The sequence below is a fragment of the Adiantum capillus-veneris genome, chromosome 1, assembly GCF_014529385.1.
Source record: "Adiantum capillus-veneris isolate H3 chromosome 1, ASM1452938v2, whole genome shotgun sequence".
In the NCBI taxonomy this organism is placed as follows: domain Eukaryota; kingdom Viridiplantae; phylum Streptophyta; class Polypodiopsida; order Polypodiales; family Pteridaceae; genus Adiantum; species Adiantum capillus-veneris.
Window position 1 is genome coordinate 136,760,386 of NC_140931.1, and position 9,183 is coordinate 136,769,568.

At 44.3% G+C, this 9,183-nt stretch overlaps 1 pseudogene across 1 annotated transcript; it reads left to right on the plus strand.

Moving 5' to 3' along the window:
* Positions 1 to 369: 369 nt before the first annotated feature.
* Positions 370 to 1,401, plus strand: LOC147465635 (ultraviolet-B receptor UVR8-like; annotated as a pseudogene). Its single transcript, XR_015189352.1, has 2 exons — positions 370 to 429; positions 509 to 1,401. The product of XR_015189352.1 is annotated as an ultraviolet-B receptor UVR8-like (transcript).
* Positions 1,402 to 9,183: the final 7,782 nt, after the last annotated feature.

Consider the following 9,183-nt stretch of genomic DNA (forward strand, 5'->3'; position numbering starts at 1 on the left):
ATGTTTATGTCCTCTTTCATCTTGTATCTCATGAGATTCCTTTAATACATCTTCAATGTAGCTTCTCTATATGTGTTTTCTAAAGGTTTTTATGTTAATCAAATTTCTCTTCCGCCACCCTGTGTGAATGCGTGGGGCGGCAGAAGATATGTTGGTTCTCTATTTCTGGACGGCGGAAGAGTTGGAAATGAAGCTCTTCCACCTGGAAAAGGGTCTTTTTCTTTGCTATTTCTGCCGCCCTCTTTTGAACCCAGCGGTCCGTCTCAATTAGTCCTATGAGGTGAAGTGTCATGGACACCAGACAACATTGGGAAACTTTCAGTGCCAAAAGCTAGAGACGTAATTTGTCAGACTGAAAGATTTAATGCGATGGGTATCCGTGTGAAGGTTGTAGCAGGTGAAAGCCTGAGGACACGCTAGCTCTCACAGGTAGGCCTCCAGATTCCCAAAAGCCAGCTTATCTCAGCCCTTACCCGTAGCATTTACGAGTTTTGGTTTGCTGACGCAGCCGATGGCAAGGTATTTGCATGGGGCAAGGGTTTCTTTGGGCGCCTTGGAAACGGTAGCTCTAAGGACCAATGTAAACCTGTAGAGGTCGAATTCCCCTTCGCTGATGAGTCGCCATGCCGCAGCATTCTCTCTGTTGCAGCTGGTGCCTAGCATAGCTTGGCCTTGACAGGCAAATTCTTGTCTTCTGTACTCGTGTCAAGGTTCTGATGTGAACAACATGTTTTTTCTAGCTTCTACCAATGTATGCATGCTCAGAAGTATTAAACAAACACAACCCTCCAGTTGCAGCAAGTTGGATCCTTGAGACACTTAAGGTGAATCATGTCTGAAATGCATGGACATCAAGCGCAGTGCCTGAATTGGAAGATAGGTGACTCTTTATTGTTAAGAGTGTCAGTTGTCATGTTCCATGTGCTGGGTGACTGTGATACTCAAGTAGAGTTAATGCAGGAGCCGTGACTTGAGCAAGTTACTCCAATTGAAGGTTCTCCTTCAACAGAGTTTCAGAGGTTTTGGAAAGATTATAGACTGGAGATTAAGATTTTTAGGATGTGTGAAGGAGTGGTAGGAAAAGAGGTTCGGTTTCAGCACCCTGTACAAGAAAAAGTTCAAAGATTAAACTTTGAAAAACAAATTGTTGGTCGTTTACAGGAAACATACACTACTGACAAGGGAGAACTTGAGTTTTGGAAAACAAAGGTTAAGAGAGTAAACACAATACACGCTGCATTTCAAGAAGTTTCAATAAGATTGTTGGAGCTGAATGAGTTTTCCGTGTGTTCACTTGTCACAAGTCACAAATATTTGATGGTTCAAAGTTAAGAGGACCATACAAGTGTTCTTAGATATTACACCTCATTGTTTGGTCTAGTACCATATGATGTTTTTTTTCCATATACATGTCGTCTTTAACATCTCAGTCCACTATAAATAGAGGTTGCATCTAGGGATGTTCAACAATTTCATGAAGCATGTGGTAATGCATTTGCTGGGATAGACCAACTTTCTATGCAGTTGTGCATGACAAGACTATTAAGAATAGCTTTGATCTCAGCTAGAGGCCTGCTTTACACATCTTCCTCATGATGGTTTGCTGACCAGATCTGTTTTACAGCCAGCAGATTAGGCAGACCTAATACAGCCAATCAATCTTGAGTGAGTGTATCTTGTGTAGTGGCTTGGATTGGAGGTTTCTCATGACACTCAAGAAGCTTTTGTCCGGAAGTAACAGCATGTTTTTTAGTGCTTCCTGTGGATCCATCGTGCATGCATGACATGACCCAAGCTTTTCTTTGCACGACTTGTGCCGCATCCAGATTTCCTCTTTGAAAAGATAGCCACAACACTAGTTTGTCTCATTCCGCTAGGTCTTCTAGACTAAGGTACATTTCTGCCATTTGTTAGCAAGCACGCCAGACAAACTTGCTACAACCTCATTGGTGTGTTTTTGCATATGTAGCAATGTCCAAGCTTTAAATTATGTCAAACTATTTTGCGATTAGTCTTAGAGAACCATTGCAGTTCCATACTTCAATTCATAAGGTCTTAGAGGCCATGTACTGTCTTGTGGAGCGACGATCTTCAATGATCACCCTACCATCACGGTCTACAACAAACTTGCCCTTTTTCCTTGCCTCAAGAATGCGTGGCATATTTTTCTTTTGTGTGCCATCTGCGTGGAAATAAAATCCTCATGCAAGTATATTTGTTTTCCGATCAAGTGTCTTCGTGTATCTCAAGAAGGTTCGCTTCTTATTCATGGCTAGAATCTTTTATATCAGTACAAGCCTTTGTGTCACTATCACAAATTGTTGACGTGCCAAGCCACTGAAGAACGGAGCCAACCTGCAGATCCCGACTGAAAAGCCAAAACCCTAAGAAGCAGCAGCAGCCAAAGAAGAAGAAGTTTTACAGACTTACAAAGTCTTGACGAGTAGCCTGTTTTTAAAGAAAACGCCTAACAACCTTGCCTTTCACTTTTCTTTCCTTATGTGCCAAAATCTGTTCCGGGACCAAGATCTCGTCAAGTTCCTCGACTTTCGTCTGATCTTCAACTGGCATATCTTCTGGCACATCACCCACATAGGGTCTGAGAAGACTCACATGAAACGCATTGTGAATCTTGCAACTGTCAGGCAATTTCAGCCTATATGCAACATCACTGATTATGTCGCACACTTGAAAAGGCCCATAGTAACGCATGCTGAGCTTTGGAAACAGTCTTTCCTTGCCCTTCATCTTCTTTAACCTTGCCTTTTCAAAGCGTAGAAGCATCCAATCACCAAGTGAAAATACCACTCCACGACGGTGACGATCAGCTGCTTTCTTTTGCTTTGCCCGAGTCTTTTCTAAGGCCACTTTGACCTTCTTGTACATTTCATCCATGTCTTGAACATACTTATCTGCTTCAAATATCTTGTCCTTTGTATGCAGTATGGGAGGAACTTTCTTGCCACCTTCAACTATCTCAAAAGGTGCATTGCCAGTTGATGAATGCACTGTATTATTGTATGCATACTCCACCAATGGAAAATACTGCTCCCACTTTCCTTTATGCTCTGACACATAGTACTTCGGTAGATCTAGGACAATAGAATTTGCCTCTTCTGACTGCCCATCTGTTTGAGAATGAAATGACGAAGAGAATTTGAGCGTGGTGTCCATATTCTTAAACAAGCCTCTCCAGAACAAACTTGTCATGCGTGGATCACGGTCGCTAACAATCGATTGTGGCATGCCATGATACTTGAAAATATTGCTCATAAACAAGCGTGCCATCTGATTTGGCTTTATCTTCTTCCTGACAGGAATAAAATGAGCCTGCTTGCTGAATCTGCAAATGAAGGTCCAAATACCATCGTTTCCTGTCTGTGTTCTCGGAAGATCAAAGATAAAATCCATAGCAATACTTTCCCATGGTTTATCTGGAATAGGTAGCAGTTGCAATAATCCTGGTGCCTTTTGCCTGTCAAACTTGACCTTCTGGCAAATTAGGCATTCTCGCACAAAGGCATCCACATCTCTTCTCAATGTAGGCCAATAGAGGAATGTCTCAACCGCTTTAACTGTAGCATCGATACCACGATGCCCTGCATACGATGGGACATGACTCTCTTCCATAACTTTGTGTCGCAATGGCTTTGTGACACACAATCTGCCATGCATCATTATGAACCCATCTTTGAGAAGATAGTGTTCATGATGTTGTCCATCCATTAACTGTTCAAAGACCCTTGCAAAATCTTCGTCATTTACATACTGTTCCCTCACATCATGAAGTTCATGATGATAAGGAATTGACACAGCTGAAATTTGTGGCTTCCTTGACAAGGCATCAGCCACAACGTTCTTCTTGCCTATGCACAATCTGAAAATGGAACATGGACAAGATATTTGCCCATCGCATATGCTTCTCAGATAACTTTGTCTGTGTCAAGAAGTATCGCAAGGTCTGATGGTCCGTTTGGACAACAAAGTCTGCACCTAGCAGGTAGCGTTTCCAACTTAAGAGCGCATGAATCACAGCCAATAACTCTTTCTCATAGACTTGCATGGTCATCTCTGGCCCTTGCAAAATTCTGCTCTCATAGGCTACTACCCTGCCATCTTGCATTAGCACTGCACCAATGCTACTACCATAGGCGTCACACTGGACCACAAATGACTTCCTAAGATCTGGCAACACAATGACTGGATCTGAAGTCATCTTTTCTTTTAAGAGATTAAAAGCTGAAATCTCTTTCCGTGTCCATCTAAAGGTGACTGCCTTCTTTTGAAGAGCATGTAAAGGTGAAGCAATCTCATCGAAATTTCGAATAAACCTTCTGTAATAGGAGCATAGTCCCAAGAAGCTTCGGACATCATGCACCGTCTTCAAATCTGGCCATGACTTGATCGCTTCAACTTTTGCAGGATCCATTTTGACACCATCCTTTGAGACAATGTGTCCCAGAAAGTGGATCTCTTCCAGAAAAAATTCACTTTTCTTTGCATTGATGAGCAACCTATGACTGCGTAGCTCTTTGAACACAATGGCCAAGTGATGCCTATGCTCCTCTTCATTCTTTGAGTAGACTATCATGTCATCAAAGAATGTACGACAAACTGCTGGTGTGGATGGAAAATCCTGTCCATCATCCTATTGAACGTAGCAGGAGCATTTGTGAGACCAAAGGGCATCACTAAAAATTCATAAAGGCAAAACGTCGTTCTAAAAGCAGTCTTGTGCACATCCTCTGATCTAATGCGGATCTGATGGTACCCACTCTTTAGATCTATCCTGCTAAACATAGTTGCTCCTAATTTGTCCAGAATATCATCAATTCTAGGTATAGGGAACCTATTCTTGATGGTATTCTTGTTCAGTGCACGGTAGTCGATGCACATACGCCATGAGCCATCCTTTTTCTGCACCAACAACACTGGAGAACAGAATGGGGATGAATTGGGCTGAATCAGCCCCTTTTCTAACAGCTCCTGTACTTGGCCCATTATCTCTTTCTGCTGAGCCGCACTAGCCCTGTACGGAGGCTTATTTGGTGGGCTACTGCCTGGCACCAAATCTATCGCATGGTCCTCGGGTCTCTCTGGCGGTAATTGAGACGGTAATGAATCGGAAAAACAGTCACTATACTGTTGTAAAAACATTGACCTTTCTTTATCTAGCACATATAAATTTGATTCATCACAATCTGACACTTCAGGCGCAAAAACCAAGTACGTAGAAAGATGCTTTTTCATTACAGAAGTAATAGCAGAAGCTGATACAGTGGGAATAGACTCCCCTTTAAGCTTTACATCTAGAATGTGAGTCTTTCCCCTACTCTGTACAATGATCTTTTTGTTGTAGGCATCCATGATTCACTGTACACGAAACAACCAAGGAATACCTAACAACACATCACATCCGTCCAGTGGCATGATGTAAAATTCTTCAGCATCTACATAGGACCGAGTATGTAGGCGCAACTTTCCAATGATGGGTGTCACAGCCTCTGTATGGCCAGGACATGCCAAACCTGCCTCTGCTGTATACCCCATCTCTTCAGGTCTGATTCCCAACTTTGAAGCCAATTCTGGGGAAATGAAGTTGGCTTTGGCACCTGGATCAAAGAAGATAAGCACTGTTTGATCCCTGACCTTTCCCCATGCTCTGCAAAGCTCACTTGCATCTGAATTTGGCTTGTCGCCCACCATATCTGGCACTAGACCGGCCATGGGCTTCTTTCCTTTCTTGTCTTCCTTGTCTTCAGAATCAGCTGGCCTTTTCTTTGTAGGACAATTGTAAGCAATGTGGCCAGGCTGCTCACAGATAAAGCATTTGTTCTCTGACCTCAGGACTTTCTTTTGCTCTTCCGACTTGCGAGGAAAATGTCTTTTCCATTTCTTCGCTGGTCCCTTTTCTGATTCAACCGTAGCTTTGTCTTTCCCTGCGTTGGCTGGCTCCTGAGTCACTTTCGGAGCCTCCTTGGGAACATACTTCTTCGCTGAATTTTTCTTGGCTGATCCTTCCTTGATGCCAGTATTGAATTCACAATCTTCTCCCTTGAGCAAACCATTGCCAGTGTTTGCTACCTCGATGAGCTGCGTCAAAGTAGTGACTTTGGTCTTCATGCAGTATTTTCTCAATCCTTTGGGTAGGCCACAACAATATTTTTCAATCTGTTCTGTCAATGGCACAAACCTATAGGAAGTTACTGGAAGTAGAGCTTTCCAAAACTTCCGATTGTAGTCATCCAGATTCTTGCAAGTAGCAGCATCAAGCTGGTGCCATTCTGTCATGACATCTGCTTCAAAGTCATCAGATAACCATGCTGCTGTAAAAATCTGCTTGAAGTAACTCCATGTGGACGGAGCTTGCCCTTGCAGCAATAAAGTTGTCCACCATTGTCCCGCATCCCCTGTCAAGAAAGTGGCTGCCTTGCGGACCTTTGAAGCCTCTATAAAGTTTCCCCTTGCATAGGCCTTGTCAAATTGCTGGAGGAATGAGAGAGCCTTCTTCCTGTCATCAAACCCTGTAAAGGTCGTGAATGTCACACCTTTGCCACCTTCTTTGTACGGAGTTGGCCTCTCCAGCGGCGTTAAATTGTCATATGGAAGTGATTGAAACATGGGAACACTATTAGGGTTCATTTGTGTTCCCTGACCGCAATTAAGTTGACCTGGAAATGCCATATTTGGCTGCTGATTTGTAATTCCAGCCATACCAAAATTTGCCTGTGGCATCCCAAATTGGCCCTGAGTGCTTTGAAACCGTGGTAGCATGCCTGTGACACCATACATGGGGTTAGGCATCATCGTTTGAGCACCTCCGAACATTGTTCCTGGCGTGTAAAACTGATTTCCAGGTGCATGACCAGCCATGCTCTGGAATACCGATCCACCTCCAAAATAGCCATGGTGTACTGAAGGTGGTGGGAAGACTTGTTGCATAGCCTGTAGGTTGCTTCCCTGCCCATTAGAACCAGCTATAGGCTGTTGAAAAGTGGTTGGCTGAATTGGTATAGCTTGAAAGACTGGCATCTCAGCCACTTGTTCTTGCACCTTAGGCACAGGTTGTGGAGACTGCATGTTCTCCGCCAAGTATACAGGTGTTTCCATTGACTGTGCAGTATGAATCACCTGTGCTCGAGCCTTAATAGGCTTTTGAATATGATCCAGTGATCCAACTTGCTGAGACAGAAGAGGAGGTTGCAGAAAGGCTAAAAACCTTGGGTTCTGCATTACTTGTGTGAACATAGCCACAGCAGTAGCCAACTGGGTCCTGAATATATCATCATCCGTCTGTGGTGGTCTTGAAGACTCACCCACTTCATATGTCTGTTGACCCTGTGAAGAGTAAACCTCTTCAGTCACATCATCTGGTCTGTCAGCCATAATTGCAATTTCCTGTGTCTGGTCTATGATCCCCTGTGTCTGCCCAAACTGACCAAGGCTCACTTCTATGGGAAAAAGTCCCGTCGATGAAACCATGAAACCGGCTTGTTCAATCCAAAAAGGGCGGTAGACTTTGCTTCAAACCTTGATTTAGCTTTCACCCATTATTAGTCGTCTATTCTACCTTTACTTTCAAGACACAACAAAGGGGAAAGGGATACAGGCTGCTAGATTGCACCTGTATGAGAAGACTGACACTAGATTGGCCCCTAACTTAGGCGCCCCTTTCGGTATTTCTTTATTGTTTAAAAGAGGGAATAAACGTTGTGGTTCCCTACAAGCTGCCCCGCACAAGCTTGGCTGAATTTCAACTGTTCCGGCTGGATTTCGGCAACATAACTGTATTAGGACCCTTCACAGTCAGTATTCCCACGCATTGAATGACTTTCCCGACGCATACGGGCACTTTGCAAGACCAGGCCGAGAATCTACAGCACGCTGAATTCTCTGTTTTCAGCCCCGAAAATGCGTCCGATCACCTGTACAGCGGTCCCCTCGCGTCCCCGAAACTCGTGGGGGTATTAGGGACCGTTTAGGGCCAGAACCCTAAACCTGCAAAAATACACAGCAGGCTGTAATTTACTGTTTCGGGCTCCGTCTCGCGTGCCGGTCGCATCCGTAGCAAGTCCACGAGCTCCCACACCTGTAGGGCTACTTGCCCTTTGAATCGGACAAGATTTTTGGCGTGAAACCTCTCCGAATTCACCTGTACCTGCGGGGGATTAGCCACTAGCTACTCCAGTACCTGTGCAAGAGGCTCTTGCCTCGGCAATCGCGCATGGACCCACACAACTGTACATTGGTCAATTGAAAAGCCCACTAGAGGGGCATAACATACTGCCATGGGGGAGAGAGAGGGCAATGCGTAGCGTGCAGGGCATCACTCCTGGCACCGCACTGTACATAGGAGGGAAAGGAAGCACTCCATAGCTCTTAACCTGTGACAAAATCTGAAAATGAGCCTCTCCCAGCTTAAAATTCAGCGCCACTTCTTGTTGCATGAGGAAAGTGCACCAGAAGGTGCCACTTGGCACATTTACAAGCATTTTCCCGTTTCGGGGTTGCCGCCTAAAAATCTCCCAACCGGTTGCCCAGTTGACTTCACGACAGAGTAAGAAAATGTTCTCCTTGTTATTCCGGAGGTAATGACGCAAATTCCAAAATAGCAGTTTTCTAAATTTTAGGAGATGCTGCCATTGTATCTTTCTAGGTCATCTGACCCCCTTTGTACATTGCAGCCACACCCAGAATTGAATGTAGCCTCTGTAGCAAAGGATTCCACTTTGGCTAGTCAATGTTGAATGATCCCACTTTGGCTAACCATAGTCCTTGTCCAACCTTAGTGCTCTCTTGCCCTCAGGCCTGGACTCCCTCTGGACAGTTCCACACTAGCTATGCAATGCAGGGCAGTTAGATTTCCCGAGGGTTGTTTCCAAAAAGTGAAAGTAAATAGATAATAAGAAAAAAATCAACAAAAAGGATAGATAGTGGTCACACGTTGGTGACACCGTCCGATGGGGCCCAAGTGACATAAAGGCATTAAAAATAAAGCAGAAACACTCAAAAGACTTTGCACAACAAAATATGATGACGTGGTGTAACAGACTTGGACACTCCAAGTCAAGAATCAATCACGACAACACCAAATAACCACTTCAAAACAGTTCACAGTTCACAATAGATTTGCACTGGGCCCGGCGGAGTTCCGTGCCTAGAGATATTGGCCCCAAAGAGTGG